The following is a 27958-nucleotide window of genomic DNA, read 5'->3' as shown; positions in this document are numbered from 1 at the left end:
GTTTTGGCTAAAACCGCTCTTGCTCGATGGTGATATGGCTTTAAGTTTCACACACAAAGACGACGCCATATGTACCGTATAAAAGTAGATTTATTGGGTGACGAGGAGAGGGTGGAGTGTGATGGGATGATGGTGGTCGAGAGGTCGTCTGTCGGGATGAAGAGGACCTGAAGGTTGGTCGGGGTCGTGTATGATGGGGTCGGATGGAGTCGTGGTGAGGCTGGAGTGTTTATGACCCCAGGGGTCGACACTGAGGGTGGGGGACTCGTCTCCATGAGCTCCGTGGTGGGTTCATTTCAAGGACCATCTTGTTGTGAGGTGACGTTACTGGTGGCTGAGACACTTTGCTGTCCTGCTGAGAAGGAAGAGAGAAGAAGAACAGGGTTTGAGAACTGAGACAAACAGACGAGAAGGGTCAGACACAACTGACGTAGGCTACAGCAGGTGATTGAATTGATGACGCACAGGTAATTGAATTAGTGAGGTGCAGGTGATTTGAATTAGTGGGTTAGGGTTAGGGTTAGCTTAGTCATAATATCTTCATTTGTTGTTTATGCTTTTATTTTTAAACACTTGTAATCCACCTGTTGCAGTGGTCATAATATTAAACAACAAGGACACTTGTGAGTAATTATTCATTGTAAGAGACCTGGGTTTCTTATTTTTTCTCATAATAGCTTGTACTCTAGTGAAGTGGACCTATTGTCCAATTTCTCAGTTAATCTTCATAATAAACTGTTGAAAATTTGATTGTAAAATCATAAAAAATAACTGATTGCTTCACTCATTATTTGCTCTGTGGAAAAGTCAGCTGTTAAAAAAATAAAGTAAAAAACACTTGATCAAATAAATAAAAGCCGTTTAAAGATCATAGCTATAATAATGATTATGCCTTATTTTGTATCACCCAGAGCTCCATCCAGGCTGTTGTGAATATTGCTCATCATTAGCATTCAGTATTCAGTATGTCCCAGCCCTGATAGAGTACAGTCTGTATGAGGCCATGTCACGTTTCTGAGGATTGATGCATTTAAATAGCGTCGTTAGCCCTCCATCATTTCTCTAAGCCAGCTGGTCAGCCGTGCAGTTTGTAGCGTTAAAGCTAACGCTGATGTGTTCGGGCCTCGGGCTTTTTTTAATGGAGGTGCCACTTAATTATGACAGAGACCCTCTTGAGCTTAGTGAGCGATCAGATAGAAACACACACACACACACACACACACACACACACACACACACACACACACGACACAAGGTTGAAATCATTTTTTAAGTATGTGAACACTATAGAACAATTACAGTGTATAGATGGATGTGTGGGTGCGTGGCACAAAGAGCCACCGGTGCTTTTATTCCCTCTGTGGTCGTTAAGTTCAGTCCTTGTTTACATCTCAGCTGTGACCTTAAAGTCATTTATCACCACTCGTACAATAACACAAGTTCCCTCTTCACCAACCAGGGGAGACTGACTCTGAGAACAGGGGGTGCAGGGGTCAGAGGTCACACCGTATATAAACAGGTGTCAAGTGCTATGATGGAAAGCCGAGAACATATGAAACTGGGCTGGAAACTGGGCCTGCAGAGACGCAGGAGCACGGGGCAGAATAACAAGGGTGTAATGGATGACTTTGCCTGTCAACGTGATGCCATGGTTTCAGGTTGTGCGCCCGCCTCGTCTGTAGGAGACGACCTTTTTGGAGGCAGTATGTATGTGTGTGTGCTGCCATGTGAGCCACTTGGATGTGCGATCTATTATTTAACTGGTGTAATTGCCGTTGTCTCACTCCTTCTCTCCCTTTGTCTTTTAAATCCAGCCGAGACAAAGGACATTAGGATCAGTGATTCTCTGCTTTAAACTGACGTGACTTGACCTGACTTCACTTATTAGACTGGGATCTAAACGATGTTAAAGGTCCTGGGCTCCAAAACTTCTGTTCACTCTCTGCACAGACAACAAGACTGATAGTTGGAGCAGCTCCAAAACTTCTGTTGGCCTGGAAAAGGCTGAATCATCAGAACAAAAGATGATGCACTGCACTACAAAATATCTGGATCTTGATAAAGAGTCAAAGGCGTTATGTCAGCAGAAAGTGTTTCCTGTTTGTAGTTGAAGGGTTCTGACACAAAGACAGACTTTCACACTGAAAACACAGTAAGTTTGGAAGATAAACACTCGCCGCACCGGCCCTCCACACCGTAATCAAACCCCCCCAGGCTCCAGTCCCTCACATGAAGCTGGTTCTCTGTCTCTTTGACTGGATGGTGAAAACATTCAATCACTGCCAGGTTAGGAAACATGTTAGCATGCTCCTTCCACCACCATCAAACCTCCAAAGGACCCAAACTCCATGTAGGCTGCCACCTCATCCTCGGGCTGCAAAGCGTCATGGCTGGAGTCCTCCACGTTTACTGTGTGTTATTCTGAAAAACATAAAATAGATTTTGGTTCTCACCCACTGCCCGCCCACATGGAGTTAAGTTTTACCCGTCAGTTTATATATCAACATATGTTTACCTGTTACACAGCTTTTTGTGGGTTACCTGTGAGGTACCTGACCCTATGCAGGACTTAGTATCACATTACTCTGCAGTATCACCCGAGATGCACTGCAAGCTATCAATATAATGTTACACCTCACATATACTCACATATCAGCACAAAACAAGGCTCAGTAGGAGAATTAAGACGACACTGACAGCAGGCTGCCTCAAAATAAAACTATATCAATATATAAAACAACATAAGAGATTGGTCTTACTAACACTAACACCTAGTACAAATATTAATCGCCTCAAAATGAATATAAATAGTCCCAATTAAGTTAAGAGACTAGCTTTCCTCACATCATTAGGTAATGACTATAGACTATGAGATAATGGACGTAGCGTCTGTGATGTCACCTGTTGACTTGTGGACTGCATTTTGAAGCCTTTCGTTTGGCATTTTGGCCTTAACCATTTTGGATTTTTTGGAGCCAGTAGTGACCATATTTGGACAAGAAGGTGTGGCTAACCCTAATGCTATAGGTGCTAGCTTGGTTAGCATGATGCATGTACAGCTTCTGTTGTAATGCTAATTTTCTTGAGTGAAAAACAGGCTTTAAAACAGTAAGACTAAATGGTACTTGCCGAAAAACTGAGCGTTCGACTCCTTAAGGCCCTGACACACCAAGCTGACCATCGGCCGTCGACCAAAGTCGGGCTGTCGGTGGCTTTTCGGCCAATTGAGCATGTTGAATCGGTGGCGGAGCTTGTCGGTGAGAGAGCTCACTCTGATTGGCTGTTCAGGTTTTATTTCCTCGCCCCTGTGGCGAGTGAATCTGCCTGTAGTGAAACCGGGGCTAACTGGTGCTTCCTCCTCAGGCTCCACTTCACTCAGCTGCCCCACAGACCCGCTGCTTCTTCACACTTTAACCTGAATAACAAACCGGAGCTAGCTGGGAGCGGCTAGCGGAGCGTTAGCCGCAGCATGACCGGAGGGAAGCACAGCCAGTTAGCCTCCGCTAGTCTCTGAGCTAGCCCCGGCTCTCCGTTTGGATCCAACCGGAGCACCGAGCCCTGGTTTGTTATTCAGGTTAAAGTGGGAAGAAGCAGCGGGTTTATCGGGCAGCTGAGTGAAGTGGAGCCTGCGGAGGAAACACCGGGACCGTCTGGATGTAATAGTCCGTGGAGGTGCTGCGGTGCTCGGCTGCACAGATAGGAAACCCCTCGGCTGACAGGATGTACCACTCTCTCACTCCGCTCTCTCTCACGCAGGCGCAGAACGTACGTGCTACTTGGCCGTCGGATGTAGTCCGTGTAGTGTGTTCAAATGCAACTGACACAGGGCGACGTGAGGCGACGTAGATGACGCAACAGTTGGCTTTCCTCGCCGCTAGATCTTTGATGTCGGTTTGGTGTGTCTGCACATTTAGAGGATCTCAGAGTACAACCAAAAACTAAACAAAGCTTTTTTAGTCACCCAAGGTGTTACAATTAATTTCCATGAATTGACGACACTCACCTGTCAGCCTATAGAGACTAAAACTGTTTCTTTGTACCAGGCTGTAAACATGTTTATTTCCACATGTTAACACGGGGGTCTGTGGGGACTGACTCGCTCTTGGAGCCAGCCTCAAGTGGACATTAGAGGAACTGCAGGTTTTGGCTTCATTTCTCAGCCTTGGTCATATGAAGCTTGTTTGCTTTGTTCCACACAAACCAGATAGTTAGCTAATGTCAGTAAAGCTTTGTTTTAGTGGTGGGTAATGTCTTTATTGTGTGGTGGTAACTTCTCTGGTAACTTTTAAGGCAGATAAAAGTCTCACTGTAAATACAGCCTCACCTCCTTGATTCCTCTTAGCCCGTTTACAACATCCTGTCTGCTCTCACTGAGGATGTTCTTGGACACAGTGCTTCTCTATTTGTTTCTGTTGTGTTTAGTCTGGATTTGTCCTGAGGCTGTGAATTGTAAAGATTCAGGTGTTGGGCTAAGTGTTAGAGGAGTTCTGTTGCTTCATCATGCTTTGGTTTTTGCAGTTTCAGTGGAGGCTGCTGATCTGCAGATTGTGTAATCGCTCTCTTCTGCATCCTGATCAGTGTTGGATAATGACCACTCTGCCCTGCGTGCATCGTTTGTCATGTGCAGTTTACTGTTTCCTGCCACAGTCTGATCCAAGTCTCTTCACATTTTATAGCACAGAAAGTACATCTGGACCTGTTTATTGGAGGGGCAGCGTTTGTGTCGTCAGTGTGAACAACAGTGACAGCACATCATGCACAAATAGTTGTCGAGGTAATTTAGAAACAGTGTCTCTGCATGTGGCAGGCTGATAGTTTACTGTGCTGAATGTGAGTGGGCAGAGACGCAGCACAGCTGAGCAGAGACAAGATGATGTGCCTCTTCCTCTTTGTTACTCAGCGCACGGTGGAAATTTGCAGTTTTGCTGAATTTTAGAGCAAAATAATTGCAAGCTTGAAATGCTCAGTGTTTTTTATCCAATCTTTAATTTATTCATCTGTTGATATGCATCAAAACATCTGCATTTTGTCTGTTTCTAAAGTGAAATTATGAAACAGCAACATTTCAGCCGCCTGTCGACAGACATCACTGATGGAAACAAACTGTGTCAGAAAACATTCAGAACTTAATGATTTCAGAGCGATGTCAGGCTCCAAGTTTGTTTTGATTTTTTGTGATGGAGCAACACTTATGTCATAATACTGTTTGTTTTAGTTTGTTTCCTGCTTTATTTTGAAGGTCCTCATGTCTTGTTTTACTTCCTGCCTTGGTGATTGGACACATTATGAATCACATACTTTCTACTTTCAGTATGTACTGCACCTGCCTTTAAAAAGTCTGTACTGTTTCATGAGGTCTGCTCACAATCAGGACACACTACTGTCTCATAACAACACGCCCTGAACTTTGACCCTCTTGCTTTTATATCTGTTACCATGGAGATAAAACAAATGCCACTGACCGAAGTCGCTAGAGACAGAGATTAATGAGAAGAGCTCTGCTGTTGTTACTTGGTGATGTACTGTATGAAGTTTAAAGTTGTAACTGCACAGACTGTACATTTACAGTTCTGTGAGTGTTATTTTATAGTGCTGTCCTTCTGTTGTTGTTTGTGATATTTATGATTATTTTGTTCACTTAAACAATTAATATTTCTGTTGTTACTGTTCGACTGGTCACCAGTTACTTGAATATGCTGTCATCTGTCATTGTGACCTCTGACAGCTGGCAGTCAGCTGTCATCTGTTTGTGGCTCAGTCGATGTGACGTGTCGTCCACTTTGCAGAGGATTGTGGGTAAGAATAGTCAAAAGAGCATGAAATCAGCTTGGATGTAGTAGACCGTCCTGGTGTTTCTGGCATACCTCATTTGACATACTCTGTACTGGGACATACTAAATCTTTTTCTCTATGAGGACTGAACGCACAGTGTGTCTGCCCTGCTCTGATCTGTTTGACCTGTCCCTCATTAGTCCTGCTGTGATCTGTCCCTCATTAACACCCCAATTCACTTGTCTAGGCTTTGTCCACATGTACACAGGCAAGGCTGAAAATTAACACCCGCCAAGCGCCAAATGTGGGTAGATTTTCCATTTGGTGACTAAATCTGGGAAGGCTCTCCGCCACATTGACGGGTAATTGTTTGTACCAAAACAGTCATGTAATAGATTATATATAATAGCTATTTGACGGAGGCTAATGGCAGACCAGCGCTCTGTTTGCTGTGAATCACACTTAAATTGCTCCCCGCTGCATCAAGGAACCTGTAAGCCTACTCGGAGGACGTGCGCGCACATCCGCCTATCGCGCGCCTAGATCCACAATCTGCTGTTAGTAACAAACAAGCTATCATCACGGGCGTCATGTGGTGACATTTACCAGGTGTATGTAAACCACCGACAAATTAAAAAAACACAGATGAGGACGAAGCTGAAGCTGTAACGTTACAGGAAAAAAAGAAAATGTTTTGTGAGAAATGGAGGTTTGCTGATAACGGCGTTTCAAGCGGCTGGCTACACTACGATACTGACGGTGCAGTAATGAGCTGTAATGTGTGTCAGCAGTATGCTAAAGACAAAAATGATAACAACTCGTTTGTCATCGGTAAGAAAACGATGAAGCTGGAGAACATCTGTGACCATGAACGCAGCAAGTGTCAGATAGCCTGCTGTGTTACTGTAAATTACTGTAATGTTTGAAGTACAAAGTGCAAATGGAACTTTGAGCTCAAAACTTGATATTAAACTAATTTTGCTTCAGATTTCACTCTGGCCTCTCCTTTAAGCTTGTATTCAACATGATACTGTATTATCTCAATGAAAAGCACTGAAACAAATGTTCATGTGACAGAAAAAGGCAACTCATTATTTTGGCTGGTAAAAAACATGCTTGGCCAGTGGATTTTTTTCATCTACCAGTCCCCTTGGCCGGTGAGCCAAAAAGTTAATTTTCAGCCCTGCACACTGGTATATTTATGTATTTATTCTGTGGCCTTTAGTCCTCATGCATACTGCATTTTAGGTCACTGAAAAAGGACTTTTTGTAAAACTCCATCCAGGGTGATTTTCAGAAACTCAGTGTAGGTGTGAAGGCTGGGAAAACACAGTTTATGGCTCATCATGTCAAAGTGGTCTCCATCATCTCCTTTGTGTGTTTTCTCAATTACAACGTGGTGTTTGTGCCAAAGCATAACCACACATTAAAGACATAAACACTCTGTGTGTCGGCCACATGATAACGTGCAAATGTTTTGATCTGTGGTTTGCAGAAATGTTGATTCTGGAGAATCACAGAAAAATGTCCCTCAGGTCAGAGTTCACATCAGTGGGTGGTCAGTTAATTGACTTGACAACTATTTTTTTGTTGTGAGCTTTTTGTTAGAAATTTAAATTTTTATCTAAACACTATTTTGTGTTTGAAACCACACAGAGCTGAGCTGATGTTGTTGGAGGTGACAGTCAGCCTCCCTGTCGGCAGCATCTGAAGACACATTATGTGAGAAGTTTTTATGACCTTTTTTTTTTATCCAAAAACTTTAGGATTGCTGCTGTCTCTGTTTCTATCATGCAGGGTGTCCTTGTTCAGTAAAACTTGGATCTGTTGTGTTAAACTTTAGAAAAAAAAGTCAGTTTAACAATAGCATGCTGCTCCAGTCTGATGTAAACTGGAAAGCTGCAGGCTATAATTCGCTCCTAATTAGACATATTTCCTTCACTGCCCTGAAGGAGGAGCATTAAACTACACACATGTACACTGTGTGAATGTGTGTGTGTATCTCTGTGTGTGTGTGAGATAAATTCCGTGAGTTGTTGAGTTGGGAACTCCCGCTGTTTCATAAGTTGCCTCTTCACCTACTTCCTGCTAAGTCTTCATTACTCCGTCTGACTCAGTTACCACTAACTGGAGTTTAATTAGGAGAATTTGATTTTCTCTGCTGGATCCGATGGCGACCGCTGATAAACACTTCCTATGGACAGAAGTGAGGGAGGCGCACCGCAGCGAGATGCTGAAGTTTCCACAGACCAAAAGAAAGTTCCAGATTGGAGCACGAGAGTGTGATCGCAACCTCATGACTGCTTCAGCGGCCTCACACTGGTTGGAGAAGAGCTGCCAGTTAGAGAGCATCTCAAGTTCACTGCAGAGCACACACACACACACACACACACACAGAACGCCAAGCAGGCAGATGACTTTCAAGGACTAATTCAAGAGTCTTGTGTCTGCAGTGTGTGTGTGTGTGTGTGTGTGTGTGTGTGTGTGTGTGTGTGATGAATATAGAAATAATTAGAGGAACATCAAAACAGTAAAAGTGAATAAATCTCCTGACGACTCAGAGATGCTGAGCTGCACATTATAATATTATGTTAATATAAGTACCAGGGGATGTTCCCTGTCTTTCAGTGTAGACTCAGACTGGTTCTGATCATGACCACGATTATCCGCAACTTGTAAACTTCCTTCACAACGGCAGATATTTTGACTTGTCACAGCAGGAAACACACAGGTGACACAAATTTCAGTAACAATGGCTCACACAGTTGTGTGTAAGTGTCTAAGCTGTGGCAGTGAGCCAGCACACCCAGCACCAGCTCCCTGCAACGAGCTAGCCTAAATTGAATGCAGTGATTTTTAGCAATTACACCTGTACTTTTCCTGCTGTGACACGCCAAACTGTCGGCTGTAAAAAAAGGTCTATTAGCCACTTTAGTGACATGGCTCTGGGGATGGCAGAGTCAGCCGGTCGGCTGGTCAGTCTAGACTCAAATATCTTCACAGCTGTTGGATGGATTGTCATTAAATTTGATACAGGTGCTCACAGGTCCCAGGTGATGCTTCCTAATGACTGAGGTGATCCTCTGACTGTTCCTCCAGCACTTTTTCAACAATGTGTGCTTAAGGTGATTCGGTTAAGGCACACAAACCACTTGGTCATGAGGAAACATCATGATTTGGCTTAAAGTACCCGGTTATTGGGGAACAGTCCAGGCCGGAAATACAGTGATTATTATGTTCCCAGATCAGACTCGGGATGATCAGTGAAAGTGAAACTGGGGAAAAAGGAGAAAGGCAAGCAGAGATAAGTGTTGAAACAAAAGTTATGATTCATTGCACAAATTTAGCAACAAAAGGGAACGCTTCAAGATTTACACAAAAACTACTTTCTTTAAAGATAAACAAAGACAGCAACGCAATGTCTAAATTAACAGCTCAACAACAGGTTTGCTGCCCTCGCTCCAGATGGGAGTGAAGATTACCAACAATCTAACACACAGCGCCCATGCTGGCCCATAGGCCGCAGCCTTTTTTCAGGTATTTAACCATCACGTCCTGAATGGATGATTAGCTCTCAAGTGTGTCCAACCACTCTCTGCACACAAGACAAGAAACACAGGAAACCAGCAAAGAAAAAGGGCGCACCTACCTTTGACCTGTAACACTCAGTCTGTTTCCATGACATCAGAGAAAATGGATTTATTGTGTCAGACTTTTAGTATACATGTAAACATGTCAGTGTGAGTGAAATGGTCCTGCAGTGAATGTGTCACAGTGGGACTAACACACCCAGATCATGTGACTCCTGCATGTATACAGTCAATCAGACCCAAACTGGCCGAGGCGCTCTGAGCATGCTCCACAGTTTCCGCCCCGGGTTTTGACCCGGAAGTCCAATAGCATTAAATGTGTAAGAGAAGAAGAAGCCGGTAACAACATGGAGAAATCTACATCCAGAGCCGTGACTTTTTGGACGGACCAAATGTACAGAGCTGTAAAGTTGTCCACCATGGTAGCAGTTAGCTGCTAGCTAACCGTAGCTAACTTGTTTGTCCATTGTTTGGTCTGTGACGTAATAGGTCAACAGGAAAAAGGTCCAATACTAACAAGCTGAAAGGGGGCATATCTCCACCTAAAACACAGCTGGTTTTGTTGGTTGTGGGTGTTGAACAGTGTCTGCTGTGGTCCAAAGTCGGCTCATATCCTGTGTCATTGTTGATAAGTCAGGAAACAATATGCTGCGTATGTAACGTGCAAATGTGATGTATTCTTGGTTTGCAGAAAAGTACAATGCCAACAATGCGTGTCCAATCCACCAAACATCTCTTATCCAGTGAGACATCTTAACTCTAAAACAGGTCACCTCTCATTCCCACAGACTCCTCACACTGAAACGTGCTTTTGAGGACATGCTTCTTGTCATGTTTCTTCAACAGAGTTTGGCGTAATTTAAATCTTATTACAGTTTCTTCAAAGTGTTCTAGTATCAACAGTGTTTCCACAGTCATGGAAAACCTGGGAAAGGCATGGAATTTTACAGTCATGTTTCCAGGCCTGGAAAAGTAAAATATTGTGCAATTTTCAGCCGAGCTCTGCACCCTGCTGTGGTGGATTTTTAATGTACCATGGGTTTTAACAGATCTGAGGGAAACTGCACACACACTTATCCATTGACTGTGTTTACAAGGTCTTTAGTATCCCGGTTTTGAGGCTTATCCCGGTTTTGAGCATATCCGGGGTATGATGTTTACATGGAACACAGAGAAACCCGGTTATTCATATCCCTGTATACATGATAAATACCAGTAACCCATTTTCTGATCACTGCATCCTATCTGCGCAGGCGTGTGTTACATCTTTTACGTCTTTTGTTTACAACAGATTGAGCGGGAAATGTGATATATTTATTATATTCAGAAGTAAGACAAAAATGACACCTCTGTGGCTTCTAGCGGGCTTAGCATTAGTAAACACTCACGTTGCATTACAGCTATGGCTCATCCACTTCATCTTCAGCAATGGGAGGAGAGAGCGACAACAAATATTGAATACGTCACCAACTTTGATAGGTATTTGGTAGAGCTTAGATCGGACCCAAAAAATCCAGCCCGTTATGCACGTTGTGCACGTTATGTCGGGGACCGGCCCGGCCCGTCCAATTAACTATAATTATGGACCCGAGCCCGATTTAAACCCGACATTTTTCAATAAGTTGGCTGTTATGATTAAGAGTATTAAACCACAAGTCTTGTTATTTGAATGACAGAAACATAGGATCTTAATGAATGGCGCAACACGGAAGCATGATTATGTAATAAAACAGGTGTTTATTTTAGGATCCAGGTGGTGAAGGGCTGTGAATAAATATTGTAAAAAAAAATTGGACATTTCTATGCAAATGATTCTCACTGATAAACAAGGTCTAATTCACTAACACCAGCGCTAATAGCCACACGCAGTTTGAGTGAAGTAAATAACGTGTTTAAAGCTGGTGCAAACTGGGCGCTCCTCTGTGGAAGCCTCTCGCCCAGACTTTCCAGTGATCGTGGCAGCAGTGATCGTCTGTTAAATCAGTCTGTAAATAATATTTTGACATTATTAGGCCGGGCGCGCAGAGAATCTCAAGCTCTAGTATTCGGCTGTCACTGCCACCACGCAGTACAAGGCAACAGTGGATGAAAATACGTAGCTGTGACTGGTGGGATAGGATCGTTCTCATGGAGTTTACAGATTCAGAGTAGAGAGAAAACTTCAGAATGAGTAGGGCATCCTTCAGCCGGCTGTGTGACGTAGTTGAACCATTCATGAAACCGGGATAAGGCGTATACATGCTCCAGTATCCCGGCTTCTATCGGAGTACTCCAGGTGGCAAAACCGGGTTTCTTGAAACCGGGAAAAGGGCAAAACCTGGTTTCTGAATTCGGGATATGGTGTTTACATGCACAAACACAAAAACGGGATACTTAAAAAACCCAATCAAAACCGGGATACTAAAGACCTTGTAAACACAGTCATTGATGAATTTAAGGGCATCATAATGAGATGTGGTGACAGAGACATGTGCTAGAGGCCACTGTGTTTGAGTAGCTGTTGTTGTTGTTGTTGTTATATGTTGTATTAGTTGCATTTGGATGTGTTTTGATGTCTTGGCCAGGTCTCTGTTGTAAAAGAGATTTTCCATCTCAGTAGGACGTCCTGGTTGAATAAAGGTAACATGAAGCATCAGGCCCAGGTGTTGGATCTGATGTGTTTGTGAAATAACATCTCTGCAGTGTGATGTGCATCACGCTGAATGTCACATGCCTGCCAGTGAGTCTGATCTAATCTTGTCTCAGTTTAGGATGACATTTAGGATTTCTGGTGTTCATAAAACATGTTTACTGACTGAATTTAGTGAATAATTCTGTCCTATCTCAGGATAAGTTACAGGAATGTTGTATCTCAGGAGTTTCCCAAGTTAAAATCCTGAATCGTGATGGCACAGACTCTGTTCTTAACTCAAACTAAGTGCCAGAGATGTCAGCAGCAGTGTTGTTAGGTGTGTATGAACAGCACGAACACTGAACTGTAATGATTAAAAGGCCTCTCAAACCTTATGATGACACTTTGAATTTTCTGGACCATGTATTAATGGCTTATATCGACTGCCAAGACAATCAATTTTGGATTTGATCAACGTGCTCCGTCTGGCTCTGGAGGCCTACAAGGAGGCGTGGGGCGCTGCCAGTGGTTGTAAAGATCACAAATGCACTCGGGTTTTGTAGCTGAGGGTGACTGCCAGACGGAGGTGACGAGTCAGAGTCATTGATATCAAGGTTTTTCCATCTCAGGCAGCCCCCCGGTACGTCTGAATCAAAGACACAGACAGTCTGGGTACAGTCTAAACACTGATACACGACAGGATGGATCAATTCCACAGTTAGGTCAGGTTGGATCGGACACAGCCATGAGTTTAGGAATAACTTCTGTAATAGGAAAACATTTTTCCTCGCTGAAACTTGAGTTAAGATCAGTCAAGCAGTTCGGATTCTCTCCTGTAATGAGGCCACTGGTCAATAAAGTTTTACTGAATGTGAACAAGGTTGAGTCGTTCCAGACTTTGTTTGTCTGAGTTTCTGCTGTAGAGACGTCGCTGCAGGAGGAGACCGAGTGTGTGTGTGTGTGTGTGTGTGTGGCTGAGAGCGAGGAAGACTATAGGTCACAGACTAAGCAGTTTATGAGAATTCTTGGTCCTCACTTGTTGCAGTGAATAAATCCTGATCCCACACTGACACTGGAGATTATGGGGAGGTTTTTTGTGTGTGAGCGGACACTTCCTGCTGCTCAGCCCTAAATTCTCAGCTTAGCTCCATAGAAAATCCCCTTTACTGCATTTGTCTACCTGTCTTTGTGGCTGGTCCGAGTCTCAGCACTGAGCTGGAGAGTCTGGGAGAATAAACTTTGAACTGGATTTAAATCAATGGATCTTTTTATGAATCGATCAGTTTCATTAATGAAGCAAAAATGCAAAGTTGTCTCTGGTTCCAGCTGCTCAAATGTGAGATTTTTTGCTTTTCTCAGTTTCATATCATTGAATATGTGAGTATTATCTGAACTGAGAGCTGTTGGTTTGATTCCTGCTCACAGTGAATACATTCTGACGTTTAATGGTTCCTCAGGTTTAGCTTACCGCTACCTGCTAACTGCTAACATCTAACTTTTGACAGGAAGCTTTAAGTTCACAGCTAAATTAACCACAGTTTTCAGCCTGAGACGAGCTGAGTGCTTAAAGTAAAGGCACCAACTGTTCCACTACAATATATTTCATTATGACATTACTTTATTTAACTTTATTGTAGGGCTGCTCGATTATGGAAAAAAATCCTAATCACGATTATTTTGGTCAAAATTGAAATCACGATTATGCGGCGCACGTGATGAGTTATTTAACCGATGGCATGTCATTTCTGTCTCCACATGGTAGAACATTATTTAACTTGTACATGAGTACTTGACTAAAGCAGTACTTTATTAAACTTAATCATAACAGTACTTCATCTTAATTTAACTTTCATATAAAACTACTCTAAATTGGATAAAACAGTATTTTATTATATTTTATTACAAAAAGTACTTTTTCAAACTTTATTATATCAGCATGTTAACTTTATTTTAACAGCACTTTATCTTAATTTAACTTTTATGTAAAAGTACTTTGTTGATCTTAATAACAGAACCTCAGCTTTTATATAGAATTACTTTAACTTGATTAAAACAGTAGTTCATTTAGTAGTTTAGTGTTTTAGTGGTCTACAGTAGTTTAGTGTTTTAGTGGTCTACAGTAGTTTAGTGTTTTAGTAGTTTAGAGGAGAGTTTAAGATATTGAGATAAGACCCTAAATATTAATTGTAGGCCGTATCATTCAGCTCTGATTGTAAGTTGATATTAATGTAAGTGAGTTATTACGATTTATTTTTAGACTCTTGGTTGGACAAAACAAGAACCTGAAGAGTTTGGATTCTGGGAACACCTGATGAACATTTTATTAATATTTTCTGACATTTTGTCGACTGTTTGTCAGACAGGTTTGTTGAAAACCAGAATTTATTGATAATGAAATTAATTGCAGCCTTTTAAACAGTCAAAACCATCGGAGACAATGTTGTGTGTTGATGCTAACGAGCAGCAGCCTCCTGTATATAAACAGGTGCCTGTTCACAGCTCCCTCTTAGATTCATCTTTGCCGTTCTGTGTGGAAGGAGTGTAGGAAACAGCGGCCATATCACTCTGTGGTTGACGGCACAAGAGGGATGGCAGGCCTGAGCTGCTCTCTCAGGTTGCCGTAGAAACCAGCCGGGGCTATTTGTTCCAATTTGCTCTGTGGCGTTGAGATCAAAAAGCTCTGAGCCCAAAGTGCTCTCTGCATATTAGCATCCACGTTTGATTCAACACAATTAGGCTCCTCATTTACATCTATATTGTTAATTTACAGTCGCACATATTTGGGCTGAGCTGTGTGTGTGTGTGTGTGTGTGTGTGTGTGTGTGTGTGTGTGTGTGTGTGTGTCACAGGACTGTTGGTGTCGTGTTGAGTTCAGGGTTTAATGTGTTTGAACTCTGTGCTTTATTATTGTCCAGTTAGGCCTTCACTCCATGTAAAGGCATCTTGCAGGTCCCTCTTTTCCTCCGGCCCCCGACCGCATCAAGTCCCCGTTTAAATGCCGTTCCCGCTCCGCCTTCTCCGCTCCATTGAAAAGTTGGCGGTTTGTTTACGAGAACGCCAGCACTTCTTTGTGGCTCTGCACTCTGCTTATGAGAAGGAGGCGAGCAGCGAGTGAAAGACTGACCCTCCCCCTCCTCTCTCTGTGTCTCCCCCTTCTTCCAGATTCAGTTTGAAAAGGACAGACGGCCCTCTCAGCCCCCTCCCCCCCCCACACCCCAGTGATGCTTAGCTGGTGAGTACACTTTCATCTTTTCTCATTACAAACTTTCCACGCCACTTTCATGCATTTCTCTGATTAGTTTTTGCTTTTACCTGAATTTCTGCTTTGTATTTGTGACGGAGTTCAGTTTTTATTTTTCCTGTGCTGGCAAACACCAAACTTCTCTGTGGTCTGGTGGAAATCTCCACGACGAGGGGCTGCTTTATTCCTCTTCTCTCATTCTCACTTTCTCTAAACGTCTCTCTCTCCCCAATACGTCTGTGGCCTCTGTAGAAGTTTTCTGGTGAAAGCCCTTTTCTGTTCTGACTCAGTGAAGTGATTTGAAAAGCAGCGGTGAGAGTATGGTGGTGGGGGGTGGGGGGTGGGAGGGGGGAGGATAAGCAGGAGAGATGGAGGAACGGGCTGCCTAATGGAGGAGCTTTACCTCTCTGTCTCTGTCTCTCTGTCTGTCTGAGTGAATCACTCTGGGTGCAGACAGCTCTGAGCCTAATTGACACTGTGCAGTAAAATCATTCCTGAGATGAGCTGTGACACAAGTTCACAATCACCTCGTGACATCACCTCCACCACATTAAAACAACAGTAAGACAATAACATCATTATCACATCCCTCAGCACCCCAGGCTCTTTGTGTTTCGATCGTATCTTTGGAGTCGTTTTAGGCATTTTTATTGGATGGCACACGGGGAGAACACGTGGGCGAGAGTGAGGGAGGTGACAACATGCAACAGCAGTCCCCAAACAGATGCAGTTACACGCTCAGCATCTTAAAGCTCCAGGCTGTTTAACTTAAACATCAACAATCACCAGAATATATGATAAATGCTGGCGTTGTAAGTTCCTGCACACCACAGATTAATTATGTTTATAAATGATCATTTAGAAGGTATGTTGAAACTTCACATTTCAGTAATATGTGGCTATGTTTAGGCACAAAAACCATCTGGTTATGGTAAGAAAAGATCATGTTTTGGCCTTATATACCAAGTTTTGGTGGCACAATTCTGCCTGGAAATGCAGCGATATGTCTGTAAAAAGAACTGCTTTTCATGATACTATCCCTGGTAAAAACACAGCAAAGGGTAGCCAAATTGCAATCACATTGGGTGGCTAATAAAGCGGCGGGAAATGCAGAGATGACTCGTGAAAACCAACCAGTCTTGTTTGTTGGTCTGCAGTGGTCAACACCTTGACAGGTTTCACACCAAGGCGTCATGCTGTCCTCCGTCAGCTCCACCTCCTGATGACATAGTCAGCTCATATACTACGTCACTTTAGAAACGTTGATATGATGCGTATGGAACGTACATGTGTATTGTAACAGTGGTTTGTAGAAACATACAGTACCAACATTTTGTTTTGGCGACTGCAACAACCTTTTTTCCATGCCTAAAATGAGACAATGATGAGCTAAAAATAAATCTTGATAATAAAAACTAAGATGAAATCTATGTTTCAGCTTTGTTGAGATGTGATGAAAATGTTGGTGGTGCACTATGAGATGCCTGATGAGCGACAGGCTGGTAAACTCCAGTAAATAGTCTGCACCAGGATGTTTCAGTTGGTGCGAGAAATAATCAGCCGTGTGTGTCTGACCGTGGATGGTGGAGTTTGTAAGTTGCAGTGCTGGCAACAATTATCCTCTTTAGTTCAAGGATAAAAAAACATTATGACTTGAAGTTGACTAAAATGTTCAGAATTTCCATCGACTAAAACTATGAAGGATAAAAATGACTAAAACGTGCCTAAACTAATAAACATTTTCATCTCAATGCTGAGACTAAATCTAAAATAGCTGTCAAAATTATCACTGAGCGACTGGGCTGTAAAATACCTGGACCCAGACTAGTATGGGATGAGTGTTTTGTCCTGATTCAGTGTTGTCATGCACTCAGAAGATGTTTCATTTCCTCCTCTGAGAGGATTTCTGTTGAGCATCGTAAACAAGGTCCTCTTATGACAAGGACGACTCAAAAAGTGGTTCCATTTACGGAAAATGAAGTGGAACAATCATTAGGGGCAAACGTCAAGTGTCCCCTCAGAGATATTGATCTGGTGACAGAGTGTTTGTGCTAAAAATATATGAGCTCTGTGTTTTAGATTGTTCTCAAATATTCAAAATAGCAGCAGGTGCTAAACTAAAAGTACTCGGTCTTAGATGTATTGTAGGCAAATCTTTTGAATCTGTCTAAGTGTGTGTGTGTGTGTGTGTGTGTGTGTGTGTGTGTGTGTGTGTGTGCAGTCTCTTGTGCATTTACACGACCTGCCAAAGGTCATGAGGTGAACTAAATGCAAAGCAGAGTGTTTGGTGTCACAGTTTCAAGGGAACATTTTGGTTAAAGACACAATGAAGTGGTATCTTCACCCTCTTAATATTTTGTATGTACAGTTGAAGGAGGATATTTGGCATCAAACACATCAAGGACATAATAATTGTAGTGGCTTTTATTTATATGTATTTTATATTCACACCTTCTGCTGCAGGACGAGGTCAGCAGTAATGGTTTACTTTTTCTAAGAAATAACAGTCTGTTAGGAAGCTGGTGTCCTTTTTGATAATGTCACAGTTACACTCTGTTACAGTAACATTTTAAATGCTTTGTAAATTCAGCAAAGGCAAAAAAAAAAAAAAAAACTCCTCCAAAAATTATGATCCACCGTTTGTGTGGACTCAAACAGCTCCGTTTGTCTCATTGTTTAATGTGAAACAGCTGAATGTTGTGGTGCTCACAGTAATCAAGCTCTCCTTTGTTTGCATTGAAATTGCATAATTAAGACTTGATGTAGATTAATAGATCATACACGTTCTGTTATCTTCCTTCAGGCGTAATTAGAGATTATGTGAATAAACATGAACATTAGAATACTGAACAAACACATCGCCTCAGGCCCTGTTGTTATCTGCTGCTGAGTGTGTTTTAAACTTGTTTACTGGAGCCTGATCAGGAAGAAATAATTGTTGAGAGTGAAATTTGTGATTTATGGATTGCAGCAGATTCAGATTACAAATGAACTTGTGTGTGTGTGTGTGTGTTTTCAGAGCTCCCAGTTTTATAAACAAAATGATCATGTTATCAATCACCTTTTGATTTATTGACTGCAGAGCATCTGTTCTTAGATTTATGGAGGACCACCTTTATTAAAAATAAACCACAGCCCTGAATAAACCCAGATCCTCCTGTGTTTGGGATGAAGTTGGACATTTAAGTGGTCATGAAAAACTTTACTTGGAGAAACTAAAACCTTGGAGACGAGCACAGAGCAATTCATCATGAAGATGCTCCCATCTCATCCTCCTCTCCTCCCTGTCTGTGCTTAATATCCCTGAAGGCCGGCCCTGGCATTTGCTTACGTCCTGTTGTTTTACTCCTCTTGCTCAGCGCTCGCCTTCTTCTCACTTACTCTGCTTGATTCAATTTGTGGTCTTAATGTGTTTCCCTAATATGTGTCATTGGAGCAGAGCAGCGATGCTCCAGCTCCTCTGCGTTTGTCTTGGTTTTCTCTGCTCCTCTGGGAGGAGATCTGGGGCTCCAGTCGTGGTTGGCATGTTGTCTCCTCCAGCTCCACTGTTGTTTGCTGATATTTAGTTCAGGATGACAATAAGCCGGAAGAAAACAAGCTCCTTTCAGGCCAATGAGAGAGAGACGGGTGGACTGAGGGAGAGGGAGACCTAGAAAATAAAACGGGGGGGGACAGGGGACTCATCCCTGGATGGGGATTCTCTTTAAAGCTTTCTGTTTGTGGCCCCTAGGGCCGAATTAAGGGAGTGTCATTATCCCTGGCAAATTACCACGCTGCCTTTGTGGTCCAGCCATGGTACATTAGGGCGCCTTAAAACGTGGCCGAGCCGTGCCCATTCAGCACACAAAGAGAGGGGCCGCTGGCAGATCCTTGGCCTGGCTCACAGAGGAGGCATTCACACCACATGGGGGGATGGTGACGGTGGTGACGGTGATGGAGAGGGTCCCCTGAGATGAGTTAAAATTGCTCGGGCCAAGGCCGATGTCACATCTTAAAACGCATGCCAGCCGATGATGTCATCACTTGGCTTCGTGTAGAGTTTGATCCACCGTGGAAATCCCAGATCTGATAAGGAGACTGGTGAAGGCGGTTTCAGTGCCAGTCCTGTCAGACCTGCATGTATTCATCCTTTACCCATACCAGGACTTGGATCCAGTCTTTCAGTGGACTAATAGCTAATTAGCCGCGTAGCAACAAATTATCAGCTCGTGACAAATTAGCTTGTTTCTTCTTCAGCTTCTGGAAATTTCAGTTGCTGCTGTCAGATCTCTGTCTCGTCTTAAACTGTAAACTGTCTCCTGTGACTATCGTCTGAGTGTGCACAGTTTAACTGTGTATTACTGAGGACGGCGCACGGACGGTCAGTTAGTCCTGCAGGAGGAGGGACAAAGCTAAAGAAGACGGCTTGTTTCACATGTCAAATTTATGACAAACTAACAGAGTGAAAAATCAGATTGTTTATGGCTGTTGTCGGAGCCACAGTGTGTATTTAACCTCTGTAGTTTGTTTGTTTCAGCTACACCCCTTCTTTTAGTCACGTTCACTTCTGGTAGTTGTTTTTGGCACAGAGGTGTGTTTTCAAATTATTTACCTGTTCATTAACTAGTGTGGCGGCTCTTAGACAAAGAGGGTGAGTTTTTGGCTCCGATATTTCCTGTTGTCTGTGATATCACATGATGTATTTTTTCATTTAGTTTTTCTTCAGTTTTCACAGATAATAATCCATAAAATGCATCCCTGAATTTCAGCATGAACTTCCCAGTTACGAGCCTGCTCGGCCTCCTAGCGGCTTTTTTCATTAGTAGTCGCTGCAGCTTTAATTTAGTGCAGAAACAATTCAGTCCTTCAGTCAATCAACAGAGGAAGAATCAGTAACAAAGCTGGTGATCAATCGATTAAGTCACTATTAAGCAAAAACACCAAACTCTGGTTGCACCTCATCAAATGGGACTTTTTTTGCTCTCCTCTGTTTTACATCATTATATTTTTAATACCTCTGGGTTCTATATATCACATTTCTCTACAGATTATAGATTTAATGAAGTTAAAATTGTCAGTTTCACCTCTATAATGTGTCAAATGCGTCTTTCCTCTTGCTCACATTGATCTGTTCTCGTTTTTTAAAACCCAATTTAATAATAATCTCACTCTTTATTCATCATTTATTGTTAGAAACTCAGTTTCTACACAGGCAGCTGTGGTACGAGGTAGAGCTGTTTTCCCAGTAACTGTCCAGGCGTCAAAAGTGAAAGATGGCATTGTATATTTCTGCAAACCGTGGATACATTACATTTTTACGTTTCGTATGTATCACATCATCGTTTCTGAAGTGACTTAGTATATGAGCTGAGGTGGAGGTCACTGGGAGGTGGATGGAGTGACAACTAGGCGAGATGCCTGCCGAGCTGCAGACCACTGCTGGAGACCAACAAAAACATCACCAGTGGTTTTTAGCGAGTCATAGCAACATTTTCAGAGACTCTTTAGCCACCAAACAGTGATGTGTTTTAGCAACCCATCACTGTTTTTTTGCTGGGAAAGTGCCACAAAAGGTGGTTGTTTTTTTGCAGAGACGTTGTGTTTCCTGCCGGGATTGTGCCTCCAAAAGCAGTTGTTACAATCACAACATGTCTGTGTTTCCTGCTGGGGTAATGCCATGGAGACATTACTGCATTTCCTGCCTGGATTGTGCAATGAAACGCAGTTGTTTTCTATTGAGACATCAGTGTATTTCCTGCTGCAATAGTACTCTGGAAAGTGGTTTGATTTAACTGATACATCGCTTTGTTTCTGTGGGCATTGTGCCACCAAATCCAGATATTTTAAGCCAAACATGATCTTCTCCGACCCTAGCCATTTTTGTACCTAAACCTAAACACATGTTAACCACAGCATTGTTGAGTGTAAAGAAATGTAAAGGTTCAACCTGTGTGCTACATAAAAGATTGTATGTAAGGTATCCTTGAGTTGCAGAAACATGAAGACAGGATTATTCTGGAGATGAGGTCGCCACTCATCACAGGATTCAGTAAGAGTTCCTCCTGCACTCGTGTCAGTCCTTGAGAGCAAGCCAATGAACCCTCAAGTTGCTCATGACGATCGACCATCACCTTGCATGGAAGCTCACTGCCATCTGTGTGTGTGTGAATGAGGATCGAATTATGAAGTGCTTTGGACAGATAAATGCTGGAAAAAGCACCAAACTTTACTCTCATGTCTGAAAGCAAACTCTTCTCTTCTGAGTAAACACTGGCCTTGCTTTAAAATGTAATGTAATGAGTCTGTGCACAGTTCAGAGAGAAGGAAAGAAGCGGGGGTTCATTGTTTGACCTGTTGGATGCTTTAATGTTTTGGGGGTCATTTGAGATGATTGGATGAACCCTGAAGTCTTTTATCTCTCCACCACGGAGCGAAGGAGTTCTCAAAAGTTTTAGGAGCTAAACTGAAGAGGACAGACAGACAGTGTGAGTCTGCATGAAGGATTTCCGCCGTTGCAGAGTGCTTGCAACATATAAATGTCTTTCAGTTATGGATGGCATCCGCTACAAGCTTTGGTGGAAGTTTCGTCTTCAAACATCAGCGGGTGGCTCAGACTCAATACAGAGCGATCAGTGTTGATCCTCTGGGCCTGAAACCGTTGAATCAAGTTTCCACCAAACGCCCATAAATTCAGAGTGCACTGTGAACTATAATGTCAGAGTCTTCAAAGAAAACTAAATAAGAAGGCTGCTGAAGGCACTGTAAAACTCCCAGTGTGTGAAATGTTTGGTCCTGGCACCTTGCCTTTATTTATCATCTAATCAACTGGAGGCTTTACCTGGGCGACTGATGTCTCCCTCATTCTATTTTTCTTTCCACGATAGGTGGGAGATTTCATTACTTTCCTACATTGTTTCCTGGTTTTATGAACTCAATCGCTCTGCTGGAGTAGATGAAGGAAGGGAGGAGGCTTTTGTCCAGGGCCTGTGGTGGAAACCCTGAGTCTGTAAATCCTGCACTGATCTTTGGATCATTAAGCTGTGAGCCCTGAGTCCTTTGCTTCTTTATCACCAGGCCTGGATCCCAGTCCATAATGGAGGCTAACTGGCTAATGATTAGCTGTCCACTGCAGCTGCTCCTGCACTGGCTGCCGCCGCGGCTGAGGCTATGAAAACGTAAATCTGGCCTCAAATACTTTCTTCTTTTATTTGTCTGGATACCTGAAACTATTCTGCAGCTATTCAGTTTCCTGAAAAGCAAAGTGTGCAGTGTTAAAGGATTATAATTGTGTAAAAGGATGCTGATTTAAACTATTTTTTATTTGTTTGTGATTTGTATTTCGTGTCCCTGAGAAATTGTGAAGCTATTCAGCTATTCGGTCCACAACACAGCGGTGAAGTGGTTTGTATACATGTGCTGGTGAATGTGACAAACAGCGTTTACTCCTCTTAGTGCTGCTGCTGAACAGATTGCCTTGTCTCTAAACAGTCTCCTGGTTTATGGAGCTGAGAGGAAGATGATTGGCTTCTGTGAGAAATAAAGACTGAGAGGCAGTGTTGTGGATAATGATCGTCTTTTCTTCCTTGATTACTTTTGGTTATTCTGGAGCGATGCAGGCGTGTGAATGTGAGGAGTCTCGGGCTTTGAAGCAAAGATACAAAGAAGAAAATGATCATAGTGTCCACCATTACAAAGTTAACTTTGAATTAACTGGTTCTGAAGAGACACTGTGATTTGTGAGGACACGAGGAGCCTGTTTAAACCTGATATCAGTGGCGTAATGTCGTCACGATGCTCCCCAGTGAACGCTATTATGATGCGCCCTAGTGAACGCTATCATGCACGTATCATCTCAGGACATGGTCAAATAGAGACTTGACACTCAACAACGTCAACATAATACACATTACTAAGCAGTCATCACTGCATATCAGACCAAAATATCAAAGAAAGTAATAGTTTTATAGTTTATTTATAGATTTTACAGTTTGTGTAGAATAAGCGTATAATTTTGATATTGCTCACTAGCTACTAGTTCACAAAAGAAAACCCATGACAGAGATGCTTTTCCTTTTTGAGGACATATTTAGCAAACGTATAGCACTGTTTTTTGTTGTCATTCCTCTTTAAACACAGGTAATCATGTCTGTGGTGGTATTTTGAATCACTTGCAAGCGCCCACTTTCTCTGTGCCCAATATTTTGATCACAAATCCACAATAAAAAGAGTCGTAATTGTCCTTGTTTGTAGTTTGAGGTGTCTTGTCAACAGTTTCCCAGACGTGTCTTCTCCAGTGGGGCCTTCAGGGTCGATGCTTTTTGGGCTGCAGAGGATTTTTTTTAAAGTGCAACACTACGAGTGGTCAAAATGAGAAAAACTGGAAGCAAGGCTGAAATGTTTTCCTGAGGGCCTGTGCAGGACGTGGTGGTTGTTTTGGTGACAGCACGCCAACGTTTTATGACCTGCTCAGTCTGTGATGAGTTTGATGAAGTGCTGCATGTTCATTCATCGTTTTGCCCTGTAGAATGAGACGTGTTGAGTTCTACTGACAGCGGGAGTGTAGACATAATAACTGCACACAGCCTTTTGACCTTTGACATATGTGACCAGCTGCTGATGCATGATGGACACAGGCGTGAATAGCTCTGCTGTCCACTGGTGTTTGAAACACATGTTAATACCAGGTCTAAACAGACTTGAAGATCAAGCTGGAATCTGATCCAGCACAGGAACCGATCTACAGTCCAGATGTCATAGTGTGAAGGATCCACGCTAAAAGAGCACACTAAAGCCAAAAATGGTGTGTGGCAAAAAATATTCTGATCAATCAAACCGTGTGTACACCTGTCAGCGCAGAGTTTCCTTCAATAAATCCTAAATGAACATGGAATTGTCCACATGTGGATCAGCTTCATATCCCGCCCTCTACACGTCCATATTCAACCATAAATGGTCAACACAAAGCGCCTAATGAATGTTAATGCATAGAAATGAGCCTGCTGATCAGTCGCTCTTCACAGTGAAGCATAGCAACAGCCGAGTGTCACCATACGTATATATATGTTGTACGGCATCAGACTGACCGCTTTACACCTCGCTAAAATGACCCTGTCAATCAGACGTGTCCCCGACACTGGGATATGATTAAAAATTGTTTGATAGGTAAACACAATTTATTAATTAAACTTTATTTCCTGGTGAACTCGACCTGCATTATGATTCGGACTCATAATGAGGACATGGTGACTGTGCGAGAGCCGTCACTGACTTTATTTCCAGACTTTGCTAATTTACACAATCCATTTGTGGAGGTGGTGACAACGTGTCAGGGCAGAGTGTGTGTGGCAGTCACTGCGGTGTCTCCGCTGACAGCACAGCCGTGTTCACTGCAGCGATTTTACACAAAAAAACTATCCGAAAACTCAAGTTGAACTTGGTGAAATATGCACGTTATAGGAAGATATTATTAAAAGCTATTGACAGTTTGTTCTGTTATTATTTAATGCTATTTAATGTGTGTATTTCAGCATCTGCGGTGCGCTCCATCCCTCTCCTCTGGACCCCAGGCTGTTAACTGAAACATTTGGTGTAAATTAGGGAAGGATAACTTTAACTAAATAAAGGCACACTCATCGTGGCAGAGGGATCCCTCATCTGCCGCTCTTCTTCCGACTCATTTGAGTCGAGGGTCCAAGAATAGAAGTTGTCATATGCCGCACAGATTTTAAAGCCCTTTGAGGCAAATATGTGATATTTAATTGTGGGCTATAAATGTACTTGACTTGATTGGTCTCTGATGGGATGCAAACACCAGTCTCTGGCATCAGAGTGTAACATGCAACATGCCTCTCCACCACACTCCTATCTCTGCCTCACAAATAAAGGGCACTCTGCCTCCTGCCTTGGCACCAACTGTTGGCAGTGAACAGTAGTCGTCGGGATGCTGGGCTGCTTTGCAAGATCACACAATGTATCTGAGAAGAAGATTACTGAGGCTGTCTTAAACTTGCTCTTCCTCTTACTTTTACTGTCAGATATACTTTAAGCACCAGAAAACACAGTCCAAGCTGATCAGTCACAGTTCTGTTGGTCTGCATTACACATTGTATTCTCAATCCTGTCACCAGAATAAATGTTGGCATTGTTTCTGAAAACCACGGATACATTACATTTGTACATTTTGTTGTCGTGGATATGTTGAAACTTTATGTTTTGACAGTGGCATAAAAATCTCCTGTGATGGTTGGGGAAGGATCAGGATTTGGGTTAAACTACCTGGTTTTTGTGGCACTATCCTGGCTGAAAACGCAGCAATGTCTTGGCAAAAACCAACTGCTTTTCATGACACTATCAGGGCAGGAAATGCAGTCACATTTTGGCAAAAAAGAACCACTTTTCATGTCACCAACGCATCAGTTTTCATGACACTATCAGGGCAGGAAATGGAGTGATGTCTTGGCATAAATGAACTGCTTTTTGTGGCACAACTTACTGGGAGACGAAGCGATGTCTTGGCAAGAACAACCGTCTTTTCATGGCACCATATCCTGGCAGGAAGTAAAGTGATGTCTTCCCAAAAAACAACAGCTTTTTGTGGTATTATCTCTGCAAGAAATGCAGCGATGTCTCAATTAAAAATGTTTTTTTCCTGTTACTATTCTGGCTGGAAATGCAGTGATGTCTCTGTAAAAAAGAGCAATGTTTCGTGGCACTATGCCAGCAGGAAACGTGGCAATATCTCAGTAAAGAACAGCCACTTTTATGGCACTGTTCTCAGTGGAAACACAGCGACAGGTGGCTAACACAAATGTTTGGTGGCTAAAAAGCTCCTGAAAACACAGTAATGTTGTCAGCACATAAACCACTTTACTTTAGAAACTTTGATATGATCCGTATGAAGTGTACAAATGTAAGACATCCATGATTGACAGAAACGTACAGTACCAACACTTCCGTCTGGTGGCTGGAGTGGTTTTCCTCTGTGGTTACATATGGAGCCTGTAACCTCCTAACCCACAAATATAAATCCAGCTTTAATGTGTTAACATCTCTAAAATCCTATTAGAAACCCCTGATTTATTTTGGGCTGAACCCGCCTCACCTGAATCTGGCCACGAAGCAGAACCCAACTGTTCCCTCTGTCAGATTTTTCACTCTGTGGGAAAACCACAGTGACTCTCCACAGCCGCTCCGTTGTGGGTTCCTGGCTGTAAACTTGCTGTTTGCTGCTTAATCATTCAGTAAGGATTAGTGGCACTGTGTGTTTTCTAATTATAGACCTGGACTGTGCACTCTCCTCCTCTGTGGGGTCAAATCTAGCCCACCAGGCCCTCAGCCAGCAGCTTACTCACAGCTCCACTCCACTGCTACTTTCACACATTTATTCCTGTGTCGTTAACTCATCGTCTTCTTTCATTGTTGTCCTTTATTTTTCCTTTTCATCACTCTCTGTTCTCTTCTCTGTCTGTCTGTTTCTCTTCCCCTTCCCCCCACGTCTCTTGTTGAGCTCACAACAAAGACTTTTCATTTGGATAAAATAAAACTCAATGAGGTAGCTGTCAAAATAAATCACTTCCTGTATCAAGGAGGAAACAAGGAATTGCCTGAAAGAAAAGGACACCAAGGGTTTTTTCTCCGCACAATCAATCAGTTCCCTTTCACATCTTTTCACATCTTTTTTATTCTTGCAGAACAATAGGTTTGATTAACCCCGCTGGGAAAGCTCATTATCCATTTCCATTACAAAGGTATTTGTAGGACACTTGCATTTGAAACGCCTGAGCGAAAAAAACTTTGATCAAAGGAATATATTGACGCCGTGAGCTCTGAAAGACAATAATAGAGAAGTGATGGCTGCCAGTCTCAGCTCCAGCATCCGCTCTAACAGCGGGCCAGATGTGTATCCTGCATTGTTGATGCCAGTTGTGTGTTTTGTTCTGCTTTGTGTCCGGTCTACGAACGGGGACGTTGAGTCGGAGCTGACAGACACAGAAGTGTGTTTTTTATCTGCTGCTGTCTCCTCTGATGCCCACTGACATTAAACACATTTTATTCTGCCTGCTTTCACTTACATGAAGCGAGCTGCACCAGCGGGGCTTGAATTATTTATTAATGAATTTATTTTTGTTATTAGACCCTGTTAGGGTCCTTTTGGGGGTTTCATTGTTAAGCCGAATCAATTCCACGTCTCCCTGGGACACCTAGGAAATGATTCAATCCATTTTTAATCAAAGCGCCTTATTAGGCAGCCGTCAGCATCAGATCAGTGTGTATATGTTGTCATCAGTCATTTGAGGATCCTGTATCCTGTACCTCTGCATCATAACACATTTCATGATGTAAATCAATCATTCTGAGGTTATTTAAAAGTTTTAATCAGAGGTTCAGTGTGCAACATTCAGAACGTTGATATTACAGTGAACCACTGTTAGCTGTGTAAAGATATGGAGGAGTGACAGCAGAGAATGACGTCACACTAACTCTGTGTGTTTGTAATCTGATCTGCGGTTCAGCCACGCCAATATGTTAATGTATGTGTGTATCCCACCAGCTAGCTCATTTACTACCACTTAACGTGCAGCGTGGTTCAACGTGCTTGTGTTCAAAAGGTATACAGGTGTGTGTGTGTGTGTGTGTGTGTGTGTGTGTGGTTTTCTGTCAGTAAACACTAATGAAAGCAGTAAGTACAATACTGTTCAGTGTCATGTTGCGTATACAATGCATCGTACAACACTGCTACCATTATCTAAACAGGAATATCCAGCC

General features: G+C 42.7%; 1 protein-coding gene and 1 long non-coding RNA gene across 7 annotated transcripts in view; one reads left to right on the top strand and one right to left on the bottom strand.

The window, feature by feature from the left end:
* sema5ba (sema domain, seven thrombospondin repeats (type 1 and type 1-like), transmembrane domain (TM) and short cytoplasmic domain, (semaphorin) 5Ba) overlaps positions 1-27958 on the top strand; it is a 265659-nt gene that overhangs the window by 38812 nt on the left and 198889 nt on the right. For 3 of the 4 annotated variants that reach the window (XM_049594061.1, XM_049594062.1, XM_049594057.1), the window contains exon 2: positions 15136-15205. The exons of the other annotated variant lie outside the window; for it this stretch is intronic. The gene's annotated coding sequence lies outside the window, so the exon portion shown is untranslated. The remainder of the gene's footprint in view (positions 1-15135; positions 15206-27958) is intronic. 4 annotated transcript variants of the gene reach the window in all.
* Positions 85-26669, bottom strand: LOC125899627 (uncharacterized). 3 transcript variants are annotated; one of them, XR_007450741.1, is made up of 3 exons: positions 26295-26669; positions 2230-2421; positions 85-352 (listed from the first exon to the last, which is right to left on the bottom strand). It is a non-coding gene; the product is annotated as an uncharacterized LOC125899627 (long non-coding RNA). The 3 variants fall into 3 exon arrangements; XR_007450742.1 differs by having other exon boundaries at positions 85-355; positions 2329-2421; XR_007450743.1 differs by having other exon boundaries at positions 2329-2421.

The sequence above is a fragment of the Epinephelus fuscoguttatus genome, linkage group LG13, assembly GCF_011397635.1.
Source record: "Epinephelus fuscoguttatus linkage group LG13, E.fuscoguttatus.final_Chr_v1".
In the NCBI taxonomy this organism is placed as follows: domain Eukaryota; kingdom Metazoa; phylum Chordata; class Actinopteri; order Perciformes; family Serranidae; genus Epinephelus; species Epinephelus fuscoguttatus.
The sequence above is the reverse complement of the archived record's forward strand: the minus strand, read 5'-3'. Positions and strand labels throughout refer to the sequence as shown.